The following is a 13,169-nucleotide window of genomic DNA, read 5'->3' as shown; positions in this document are numbered from 1 at the left end:
GCTTGTAGACTTTTGGATAGCAGCCATCCTGACTGGCATGTTTTGATTTGGTTTGATTCTCATTCTGGTTTTGATTCTCATTCTGGTTTTGATTTGCATTTCTCTGATAATGAGTGATGTTGAGCATCTTTTCTTGTGTTTGTTAGCCATCTGTATGTCTTCTTTGGAGAAATGTCTGTTTAGTTCTTTGGCCCATTTTTTTTTTATTGGGTCATTTATTTTTCTGGAATTGAACTGCAGGAGTTGATTGCATATTTTTGAGATTAATCCTTTGTCTGTTGTTTCATTTGCTATTATTTTCTCCTATTCTGAAGGCTGTCTTTTCACCTTGCTTATAGTTTCCTTTGTTGTGCAAAAGCTTTTAAGTTTAATTACGTCTCATTTGTTTATTTTTTGCTTTTATTTCTAATATTCTGGGAGGTGGGTCATAGAGGATCCTGCTGTGATTTATGTCAGAGAGTGTTTTGCCTATGTTTTCCTCTAAGAGTTTTATAGTTTCTGGTCTTACATTTAGATCTTTAATCCATTTTGAGTTTATTTTTATGTATGATGTTAGAAAGTGTTCTAGTTTCATTCTTTTACAAGTGGTTGACCAGTTTTCCCAGCACCACTTGTTAAAAAGGTTGTCTTTTTTCCATTGTATATCCTTGCCTCTTTTGTCAAAGATAAGGTGTCCATAGGTACGTGGATTTATCTCTGGGAAAAGCTAATTTTATCATGAAAATTTTCAAGCTTAAAAAATGTAGGGAAAAACAATACAGTATAGTAAAATCATCCACATTTAATAATTAGTATTTTAGCACACATTTCACATATCTTGTTCTCTTTCTCTGGACTGATGCAGTAATTTAAAGTGAAATCCTAAAAAGTTTCTTTTATTCATAAATATTTCCTTAGGCTTTTCTAAAAATCAAAGATCATTTCTTGTTTAAATACAATTTAATTTTTTCACCCAGAGTTACCAATAATCCCTGAGGCACTTCCCTGACAGTCCAGTGGTTAAGACACATCACTCTCAATGCAGGGGGACCAGGTTAGGTCCTTTGTCAGGGAGCCAGATCCCACAAACTGCAACTAAAGATCCCACACATTTTAAATAATCCCTTAAATATCATAATGGATCATGATATTATAGGATCATATGATCATGATTACTATAGTATCATAGTATCATACTTAGTCTATATTCATATTTTGATTTTTGGAAAATTATCTTTTATAGATAGGTTATTTGAATCAGGACTAAACAAAGGTCTTAAAATCACAATACTCCCATTGTGGTTATTATAATTATTAACTCTTCCTTGTTAGGTTCCCTTATTTGTTTGTTTCTATGTTATTAATTTTTAGAAAAAGTGTGTCCAATTTTATTAAATAGCCCAACAGTCTATATTTATCTGGGTGACTCACACTTATATCATTGAACATTTTGCTCTAGAGACTGTATATCATATAAGCTAGAAATCAGAAATAAATATTGATTAGACCCAGGTTCCAATCATGTTGTTAAGATTAATCAATAGGATTTGCAATACAATTCATGCTGTTTTTCATGAAGGGAAGTCCATCTTTGTGAATATCATCAATTTTAGTCAGGTTGAAACTGATCAGTGGTGATATCATCTTCTAATTATAAATTTCCCAAATAATACTTTTCTATACACTTAATGTTTAGCTACCCTATCTTACCTCAAAGTACAATCCAAATAAGATGAGTGGGGTACTTGGTTATTTTCAGTAGAAATATGGAGATCCTAAGGAAGAGTCAAAAGAAAATACTACTGATAAAAACCACTTTAACTAAAATGAATGACAGCTTTCATGGGTTAATTAGCAGACTGCACACAAAACACATTACCCAATTACATATTGTCTGCAAAAAACCCATTTTAAATGTAAAGACACACATAGAATTAGAAAATGGAGAAAATAGATCATGCTAATACTAACTGAAAGAAAATGGGAGTAAATATATTATTTCTGTACATAGCAGATTTCAAAGTAGAACAAGTTTTAAGGAACAAGAAAGGACATCATTAATAACAATGTCAATTATGCAAGGAACCATAACAATTCTTAATGTGTTCATACCTAAAATAAGAGCATGTAACGATGTGAGGCAAAGACTGATAGAATTTCAAGGAGAAACAGATGAATTCATTATCAAATCTGGAGACTTTAACATCCTATTCTTAAAATGGAACTATCAAGAAAATCAGTAAAGACATAGTTGAACTCAACAATATCATCCATCAATTGGATGTAATTGACATCTATAAATTACTTTATGCAATAGCAACAAAATACATCCTCTTCTAAATATCCACAGGGAACATTCACTGGATAGACCACATTCTGGGCCATAAAACAAAGTTTAACAAACTTAAAAGAGTAGAAATCATACAACATCTGCTTTCAGAGCACAGTGGAATTAATCTAGAAATTAATAACAAAAGAATAGCTGAAAAGCCCCAACCCAAAGAATCACACTTCTAAATAGCCTATGATTCAAAGAGACCTTTGAACCATTAGTTATTTAAGATCATGCAAACATATTTTATTACAATGAAAAGTAAAACCCACCTACTAAATATTTGGCATGCAATTGAAGAACCAACATCCATTGGATCATAGAAAAAGCAAGGGAATTCCAGAAAAACATGTATTTCTGCTTCATTGACTACCTTAAAAGTTTTGACTGTGTGGATCGCAACAAACAGGAAAATTCTTAAAGAGATGGGAATACCAAACCACCTCACCTGTTTTTTAAGAAACCTGTTTGCAAGCCAAGAAGCAACAGTTAGAACCAGACATGGAACAACAGGCTGCTTCAAACTTTGGAAAGGAGTACAAGGCTGTATATTGTCACCCTGTTTATTTAGCTTATATGCAGAATACATCATGCCAAATGCCAGGCTGGATGAATCATAAGCTGTAAACAAGATTATTAAGAGATATATCAACAACCTCAGATATTCAAATGGTCATTGGCATAATGGCTCAGTCGTGCCAGACTCTTTGCCACCCCATGGACTGTAGCCCCCCAGGCTCCTCTGTCCATGCGGATTCTTCAGGTAGGAATACTAGAGTGGGTTGCCATGCCATCCTCTAGGGGATTGTCCAACCTAGGGATCTAACCCAGGTCTCCCATGTTGCAGGCAGATTCTTTACCAACTGAGCCATCAGGGAAGCCCAGTTGTTCAAATGATACCACTCAAATGGCAGAATGTGAAGAGGAACTAAAGAGCTTCTTCATGTGGGTAAAATAGGAGAGGAAAAAGCTGGCTTAAAACTCAACATTCAAAAAACTAAGACCATGGCGTCCATTCCCATCACTTTGTAGCAAATAAATGGAAAAGAAGTGAAAATAGCGACATATTTTATATTCCTGGGCTCTAAAATCACTATGAATGGCTACTGCAGCCATGGAATTAAAAGACACTTGCTCCTTGCAAGAAAGACTATGACAAATCCAGACAATGTATTAAAAAGTAGAGACATTACTTTGCTGACAAAGATCTGTATAGTCAAAGCTATGGTTTTTCCAGTAGTCATGTACGGATATGAAAGTTGGACCACAAAGTAACTGAGTACAGAAGAATTGATGCTTTCAAATTGTGGTGCTGGAGAGACTCTTGAGAGTCCCTTGGATAGCAAGGAGATCATTCCAGGCAATCCTAAAAGAAATCAATATATTCATTAGAAAGACCAATGCTGAAGCTGAAGCTTTAATACTTTGGCCATCTTATGAGAAGAGTCAACTCACTGAAAAAGACCCTGAACTGGGAAAGATTCAGGGTAACAGGAGAAGTGGTTCAACAGAGGATGAGATGGTGGGATGGCATCATCAACTCAATACACATGAGTTTGAGCAAACTCTGAGAGATAGTGAAGGACAGGGAAGGAAGCCTGGTTCACAGAATTGGATATAATTTAGTGACTAAACAGCAAAAGAAAGTAGTGCTTAGAGGAAAACTTATAGCTTTGGATGAATATACAAAAAAAGAAAAAGGTCTAAAATTGATAATCTAAGTTTCTGTACTTTCAGAAAGCAGGGGGAAAAAAGAGTAAATTACAACCAAGTGAAGCAGAAGAAAGGAAATAACAAAAATCAGAGTAGAAATAATGAACTTGAGAATAGGAAATCGAGAGAAAATCAACAAAATCAAAACCTAGTTCTTTGAAAAAATCAATAAATTTGACAATCCCCTGAACAGGCTAACTAAGAAAAACGAGAAAGGATACAAATTACTAATATCAGATGTGAAAGAGGGTATATCAGTGAACATTCCATGGAAAGTAGTGAAGTTGCTCAGGCGTGTCTGGCTCTTTTCGACCCCATAGACTGTAGCCTACCAGGCTCCTCTGTTCATGGCATTTTCCAGGCTAGGGTAGTAAGATAGAAACAAAAGGATACTATGAACAACTTTATGTTCACATATGATAATTTAGGTGAAATGGACCAGTTTTTTTGAAAGATTCAGTTTACCAAAACTAAAAGAAGAAGAAGTAGATACCCTGGATAGTTCTAAATCTACTAAAAATTGAAAAACTAGGGGTTCCCAGGTGGTGTCAGTGGTAAGGAACCCACCTGCCAGTGCAGAAGATATGAGAGACATGGGTTTGATCCCTTGTTGGGGAACATCCCCTGGAGGAGGGCTCAGCAACCCACTCCAGTATTCTCGCCTTGAGAATCCCAGACAGGGGAGCCTGGCAGGCTGCAGGCCCTAGAGTTGCACAGAGTCACCCACGTCTGAAGCAACTCAGCACACACAGTAAATAACCTCCCAAGCAGAAATACCAGGCTCATGTGGCCTCACCGGTGCCTGGTCTGCCAAACATTTAAGGAAGAAATGAAGCCAACTTTCTATAATCTCTTTTAAGCTCTTTTCAGAGAGAATACTTCATAACTTATTTTAACAGGTCATTATCCTAATACCAAAACTAGGCAGAGATTATTCAGGAAAAGCAAACTACAGACCAATATCTCTCAAGAATACAGGTTAAAAAATCCTCAAAAAATGTCTTAATCAAAAGTGTCCCATTTGAATTTTACATTTTTAAAAGAACATTCAGAACTGCATAAAGAATGCAAGTCGATGTTTGTAAAGACAGAAGTTACACTCTTCAACTGAGAGATACTTATGTCTTGGATGAGCACAATGTCAATAAAAACGAACATACATGGACAAATCAATGCTGAATTACAAATTCATGATTGGCAGAACCAATTATAATAAATTGGCTATACTTTAAATGAAATGAAGGAATGTAGTTAACTATTATTTCTACCTTAAACATCTAAACAAAATGATTATAGTTTTCTTGAAACAGAGATTGGGGAGAGACAGGCTTACGGAATAAAACAAGTCTTTTTTTTTTTTTTTTTTAATTTCAAATGTGACTTCAAGAAAATGGTGGCCCATCAGAAAAGGGTTATCTTTTCATGTGACAAGAGGGGTTAAATTCTTAAATTTAATACATTGAAATACTTTTTTATATTTACAGTATCAAACTATGATTATTCCAACTCCTACGTTTGAATAATCTTGACAGTAATATCTTGCACCAGTTCAAGACAGATTTGACTTGCGTGCCAGAAAGCTAATTAAAGGAGTTTTAATAAGAACTACAGTCACCAGTGGGACCAAACACACAGTTCCTCTGGTCAGCATATGTTTTTTCTAGAGAGAACACTAAATGAGACTCCAATTTATAACACATAGCAAACTGGGAATTGGAAGGGGGGGCAATTAAAATATAATCAGACCAAAATAGGGATATAAATGCCTCTTCTCCTTGATAGATCCAATCCTTGAATTATATTTTTAAAAGATATTAAATAGCTAGATAGAAGAAATGTCATGAAGCAAGGAGGAGAGCTATTTTTGTTGTTGTTGTTTTGTTTTGTTTTGTTTTTAGTAGAAAACTAACCTAAATATTGTTATAGATATTTTATTCTTGTCATATCAAAGTAAATGTTATTCTATCTATCAACTGTTCATCATTTTGTGGAGAAAAAATTAAAAGAAAAACTGTTGCCAGTGGCTTTGATTCCTATAATAAGCCTCAGAGCCCACTATACATTTGTCACATCTGAAAGACAGGCATGGGTTCCTTTTCAGAATCATATTAGAATTCTACCTGCTCTAGCAATATGTGAATAACGAAGGCTTCTTTCTTTGAGTAGAAACTGATTAATTGGTTGAAAATACAAGGGAAAAGTTGAAGTCTTTATTTGAGAACCTAGTGATTACATGGCTTCTTTTCAGTAATGAAACCTTTCTTTGCTCAGACAGAGTAAAATTTATATAAACAGAAGCCTGAAAACCCATATGAACAATCAGAGCAAGATGGTACAGAGAAGAAAAATAGCAATTATTGTGACTCCAGTCCCTAATGGAAGAGACTCAGATTCATAAAAACAGCAAAAAGAAGCAACAAGAAGTTATTTTACTTAATATTTTAAGAATTACACATACACTCTCCCTTTTGGTTACTTGCTGAGTTTTTTGTTTTATTTTCTTCAAAGACGATTCATATTAGTGATTGGGATAAAGAAACAGTGGAGTTGCATATTAGAACTAAAAGTTGGTTCTACATTTATCACATAAATTCATACTATTTTTCATTACTTGCTAATTATCTCCTGTGCATTAGTCATCTCTCTTTAATTAAATTGTAACATTATTGAGAATAGGAACTAAATCTAATACTTCTTTTTCAGGCTCTTCAATAGCCAGGATGTGTAAAAATCTTCATAACAACTTGTGAATTTTTAGTTGAAATATATTTATGAATATATATTCCAAGGAGATAGAATATTGCTTACTAGAACTACCTGGTATTTTGCTTCTGTGATAATTCATCTCCAATCTACTTCATGAATTTATTTTTATGAAAAAATAACTTGTTTATACTTTAGTGTGCAATCTTTCCTGGTTATATTTCCATTTTAACAATTCTAATTGAAATATAAAAGTTTTATTCACTGCAAAGTAATTGCAGGTGTCAGGTCAGGGATATATTTTAATCTACATAAGATCCTTCCCTCATTTTATAAAAGTTTGAAATATGTGTGCGTGTTTACATAAATAATTCTAACTTACATTTATCTGCATCAAAACACAAGACTCATATTGGTAATTCAAAATCTAATTAAGCTTACATTTTAAAACATCAAACTGGAAGACAAACACTCCTTCTTCATCCATTCTAAATTTTAAGATAATTGCTTTCAGGATTACTCATTATGCACATTGCTTTATTTGTTATGTGTTCCTTTGCTTGTTTAGTTACAGTCTATGAAAGATGGACTCAGAACAAATTTTAATAGCCATTTCTTAAACAAGCTTGTAGAAAAGTAAGTTTAATTTGCAAGTGAAAACTAAAAGTAGAGTTCAAATAGTTTTTCTAAAGAAGGAAAGTGAGTTGGTGAAGGGGTGCAACATGCTAAGTTGGTAAAAGCAAAAGACTCATTTTTATTGTATCCAGAACAACCTTCGTCACCCTTATCTGTAATGATAGGCATTGCTACCTCCTGGGAGGAAAGGGAGTTTGATTTCATGTGCTTCTACTCCTCCTGCTGCTAAAGCCTTGCATTGCCAGCCTTGGCAAACTCCAGGAATACACTCTCGGATTTTTTTCCCCAACTTCTCTAAACCACTTTCAAAGTCATTGCTCTAAATCTTATTTCTCTCTATTCACTGTATTTGTTCAGTTTAGTCTTGCTTTACTTTTACTATTGCAACAGATTACTCTATTTTCCATGGTTTAGAACATTTATTTGGTGTCCAATAGTGCCATGGGTCAGGAATCTGGTAACAATCAACTTGGGCTCTTTGTCTAAACATCTTGGGGAGAAGCCACTTATAATTTCATTGAGGTGTTGGCAAAATTCAGTTTCATGAGGCTGACGGACTGAGGGCCCTGTTTCCTGGCCAGCCATTGGAAGGACAGCATCATTAACTTCTAGAAGCCAGCTGCATCCCTTGCTAGTTCATGTTCAAGATCTGCAATGACCAACCAATTCCTTCTTAGGATTTTTAGTTCTCTGGTGCTTCTGCTTTCCTATTCTGCTTTTACATGTCCCTGTGTTATCTTGGGGCCAATCTAGATAATCCAGAAGATAATTTTTTAAATGTCATCTAATCTTGTCATGTTCAAATCCCTTCACAGCGGTGTCTAGAGTTGTGTTTGAATAAATAGTCAGCAGATGGAATCTTGGAAAAACTTTAGGATTATGCCTATGCTCCACAAAAACCATACTTTAAAAAACTAAGTCTCCCTACACACCTTTCTGTTTGCTCTTGCAGTCCCTGAAGAACTATGGACAGAGGTTCACGACATTGTACAGGAGGCAGTGATCAACACCATCCTCAATAAAAAGAAATGCAAAATGGTTGTCTTAGGAGGACATTAGAAATAGCTGAGAAAATAAGAGAAACAGAAGGCAAAGTAGAAAAGGAAAGATATACCCATTTGAATGCAGAGCTCCCCAAAATAGAAAGGAGATTTAAGGAAGCATTTCTCGGTGATCAATGCAAAGAAATAGAGGAAACAATAGAATGCAAATGACTAGAGATCTCTTCAAGAAAATTAGAGCTACCAAGAGAACATTTCAAGCAAAGATGGGCACAATAAATGACAGAACTTGTATGGACCTAACAGAAGCAGAAAACGTTAAAAAGAGGTGGCAAGGATACACAGAAGAGCTATACAAAAAATATCTTCATGACTCAGATAACCACAACCACAGTGGCGTGATCAATCACTCACGGAGAGCCAGACATCCTGGAATGTGAATCCACGTAGGTCATAGGAAGCATCGCTAGGAACAAAGCTAGTGGAGGTGATCAAATTCTAGTTGAGCTGTTTCAAATCCTAAAAGATGATGCTGTGAAAGTGCTGCACTCAGCAGGCCAGCAGTGGCCACAGGACTGGAAAAGGTCAGTTTTCATTCCAATCCCAAAGAAAGGCGATGCCAAAGAATGTTCAAACTACTGCACAATTGCGCTCATCTCACACGCTAGTAAAGTAATGCTCAAAATTCTCCATGCCAGACTTCAACAGTATGTAACTGTGAAATTCCAGATGTTCAACCTGGATTTAGAAAAGGCAGAGGATCCAGAGGTCAAATTGCCAACATCCCCTGAATCATAGAGAAAGCAAGAGAGTTCCAGAAAAACATCTATTTCTGCTTTATTGATTATGCCTAAGCCTTTGACTGTGTGGTTCACAACAAACTGTGGACAATTCTTCAAGAGATGGGAATACCAGACCACCGTACCTGCTTCTGGAGAAACCTGTATGCAGGTCAGGAAGCAACAGTTAGAACTGGACATGGGACAACAGACTGGTTCAAATCGGGAAAGGAGTATGTCATGGCTGTATATTGTCACCCTGCTTATTTCACTTATGTGCAGAGTACATCACGTGAAATGCTGGGCTGGATGAAACACTAGTTGGGATCAAGATTGCTGGGAGAAATATCAATAACCTCAGATATGCAGATGACACCACACTTACGACAGAAAATGAAGAACTAAAGAGCCTCTTGATGAAGGTGAAAGAGGAGAGTGAAAAAGTTGGCTTGAAATTCAGCATTCAGAAAACTAAGATCATGGTATCCAGTCCAATCCCTTCATGGCAAATTGATGGGGAAACAGTGGAAACAATGGCTGACTTTATTTTGGGGGCTCCAAAATCACTGCAGATGGTGACTGCAGCCATGATGTTAAAAGATCCTTGCTCCTTGGAAGAGAAGCTATGACCAAACTAGACAGCATATTAAAAAGCAGAGACATTACTTTGCCAACAAAGCTCTTTCTAGTCAAATTATAGTTTTTCCGGTAGTCATGTATGGATGTGAGAGTTGGACTATAAAGAAAGCTGAGTGCAAAAGAGCTGTTGTTTTTGAACTGTGGTGTTGAAGAAGATTCTTGACAGTCCCTTGAACTGCAAGGAGATCCAATCAGTCATTCCTAAAGGAAATCAGTTTTGAATACTCGTTGGAAGGACTGATGCTGAAGCTGAAACTCCAATATGTTGGCCACATGATGTGAAGAGCTGACTCCTTAGAAAAGACCCCAATGCTGCAAAAAGTTGAGGGCGGGTAGAGAAGGGGACGACAGAGGATGAGATGGTTGGATGACATCACCGACTCAATGGACATGAGTTTGAGCAAGCTCAGGAGTCAGTGATGGACAGGGAAGCCTGGCATGCTATAGTCCGTGGGGTTGCAAAGAGTCGGACACAACTGAGTGACTGAATTGAACTGAATTGGAAATCTGACTATTTTTCCTTGCTTAAAATCTGAGAAACATGTATCATGTATCACAGTTTACTGTTTAAAACTCTTGTCCAATTAAGAACCACCCACTGTGGACAAAATAAGCATTCCACCATTGTTGAAACTTAGACACACAGACTTATATGATGGCACCAGCTACTAGGAGCTGGTGTGAACCAGTCATTTTCAACTTTCTGAGCTCTGGGTCCTATGACATCATTTTGGCGGCTACAAGACAGCTTCTGTGAGAGTGTTTGAACCCTGGGGTCCTAAATATTTGCAGAGATTTGCTGCCGGCACATCACTGCAAATTGCTATATGTAGCATTAATTGTTGTGATGAAGGTTTGCAGAGGTAAAGGGAACAGCTAACTCAGGCAGTCAAAGAGTTAGAGGCCAGAGAATATTTCATTGTGGAAGCAACGTAGTAGACAAGTTGATGCTCCAAGTATGTTTTTTTCATAGTTTGGAACTTTAAATGTTCCCACTTGGAAATGCTATCAGACAGACAAGAGGTTTATTGCTCACTTGACACTTACTGGCTGAGTATTCTTGAGCAATCAAGTTGATCTCTTTATGCTGCAGCCCCCAAATAATTTCCCAGAACTTTATTTGTTCAAACATCCAGAAAATAGTTATTAAGCATTCTCATGCATCATGTAATATATCTGATCTGGGAATGATATGGTTAATAGTAAATGTGTGTATTAATCTGAAATGTGTTTACTATATATTATAGAGACATTGGGGCTGAATAGAATAAAGTTAGTGATAATAATTTTGTGTATTTGAACCTCTTTAACAACTTAAGGAATCTTAAGAAAATTTTCTGGAGAAAAACATATGTGTATAGGAAAAAAATTTACATTTATAGTTTTAGGACATTCAGGGTCACCTCATGCTCATTCATGGACTCTGCATCCACTCAAACCATATTAAACTTTTGGAACTTTACTGGGGATAAACGTGGAAACAAGTTAGCTCTTCATTTTCAGAAACATAGTAGAGAAACATAATGCGGAATTTACTGGGAACAAAATGTGTTTTGATATGATTGAGTCATAGGATTTAGATGTGGGGGAAAGCACAATGCAAAAAAAACGATGATTATTAGCTAAATTAAGGCCACATATGGCTTTGTGTGGATGTGAGAGTTTGGCCACCAAGGAGGCTGAGTGCCAAAGAATTGATACTTTTGAACTGTGGTTTTGGAGAAGACTCTTGAGAGTCCCTTGGACTGCAGAAAGTTATTCCAATATATTAATCCATCACTTCTTGGGAAACAGATGGGGAAACAGTGGAAATAGTGTCAGACTTTATTTTTTTAGGCTCCAAAATGACTGCAGATGGTGATTGCAGCCATGAAATTAAAAGATGCTTACTCCTTGGAAGGAAAGTTAAGACCAACATAGATAGCATGTTAAAAAACAGAGACATTACTTTGCCAACAAAATTTCGTCTAGTCAAGGCTATGGTTTTTCCAGTGGTCATATATGGATGTGAAAGTTGGACTGTGAAGAAAGCTGAGCCCCAAAGAATTGATGCTTTTGAACTGTGGTGTTGGAGAAGACGCTTGAGAGTCCCTTGGACTGCAAGGAGATCCACCCAGTCCATCCTAAAGGGGATCAGTCCTGGGTGTTCATTGGAAGGACTGATGCTGAAGTTGAAACTCCAGCACTTTGGCCACCTCATGGGAAGAGTTGACTCATTGGAAAAGACCCTGATGCTGGGAGGGATTGGGGGAAGGAGGAGAAGGGGACAACAGAGGATGAGATGGTGGATGGCATCACCGACTTGATGGACATGAGTTTAAGTAAACTCCGGGAGTTAGTGATGGATAGGGAGGCCTGACGTGTTGCGATTCATGGGGTCGCAAAGAATCGGACACAACTGAGTGACTGAACTGAATATATCTTTATATTTTTCATTAATATTAATCAATATTAATTAATTACAATTAATTAATATTAATATTAATTTTCATTAATATTTGCTTTCTAACTTCATTTCATAATTGTACTGTTAAGCTATTTTATGTTTCTCTTAAATACATAGAAATTATTATTTCTACTTATGTATTCACTTATAGTTTTAATTGCTATTTAATTGCAATAAACATTGCAAATTATTATTTTTATATTACATTAAAGTAAATAGAGAGGGAATTCCCTGGTGATCCAATGGTTAGGGCTTTGTGCTTCCACTGCAGGGGCACAGGTTCCATTCCTCATCAGGGAGCTAAGATCTCACCTGCCATGTGGCTGCAGCCAGAGCAAATAAATAAATAAAATAGAGAAAAACTTTCTTTGATAATTTGGTAATAACAGCAATTAATATTATGAGTTCTTCACTTTGACCTCATAGTAAATGCATAAAAATAATTTTAATGGTATTTATTTAAGCTATTTATTTTCACTCTTATTCACATCAGTAAGGAAATGCCATTTAGATATTTGAATGACAGAATATAGGACAAAATATATAATCTTCATAAAAATATCTATAACATAGGTGAATATTGCATAATACAAAATATACATAGAGAATATTCATTTTAATAAGAAAAAGTTCTGTCAATATGCATCTTCAAATTTGAAATGAGTGTGCAATTATATAATCAATTTTTAGAGACTGACTTAAATAAGGTAAAATCAAGCCTTCTACTGATCATGTAATCTATCCTTCTGAAGAGTTACAACTGTTTATTCAACATTTTTAAGAGGAAATTATCTCTAATTTTAAAATTGAATTCCTTTGACAAAGTCCAAAGAGATTGGAAAAAAAAAAATGAGACTTTGAGCTGACATGTAACTGGGCAAGATTCTTGGGGATCTTGCGAAGCAGTGGGCATATTTTGTAAATGAGAGGGACATGAATCC

Source organism: Muntiacus reevesi, chromosome 14 (assembly GCF_963930625.1).
Source record: "Muntiacus reevesi chromosome 14, mMunRee1.1, whole genome shotgun sequence".
NCBI lineage: Eukaryota > Metazoa > Chordata > Mammalia > Artiodactyla > Cervidae > Muntiacus > Muntiacus reevesi.
Note: the sequence above shows the minus strand (reverse complement) of the source record.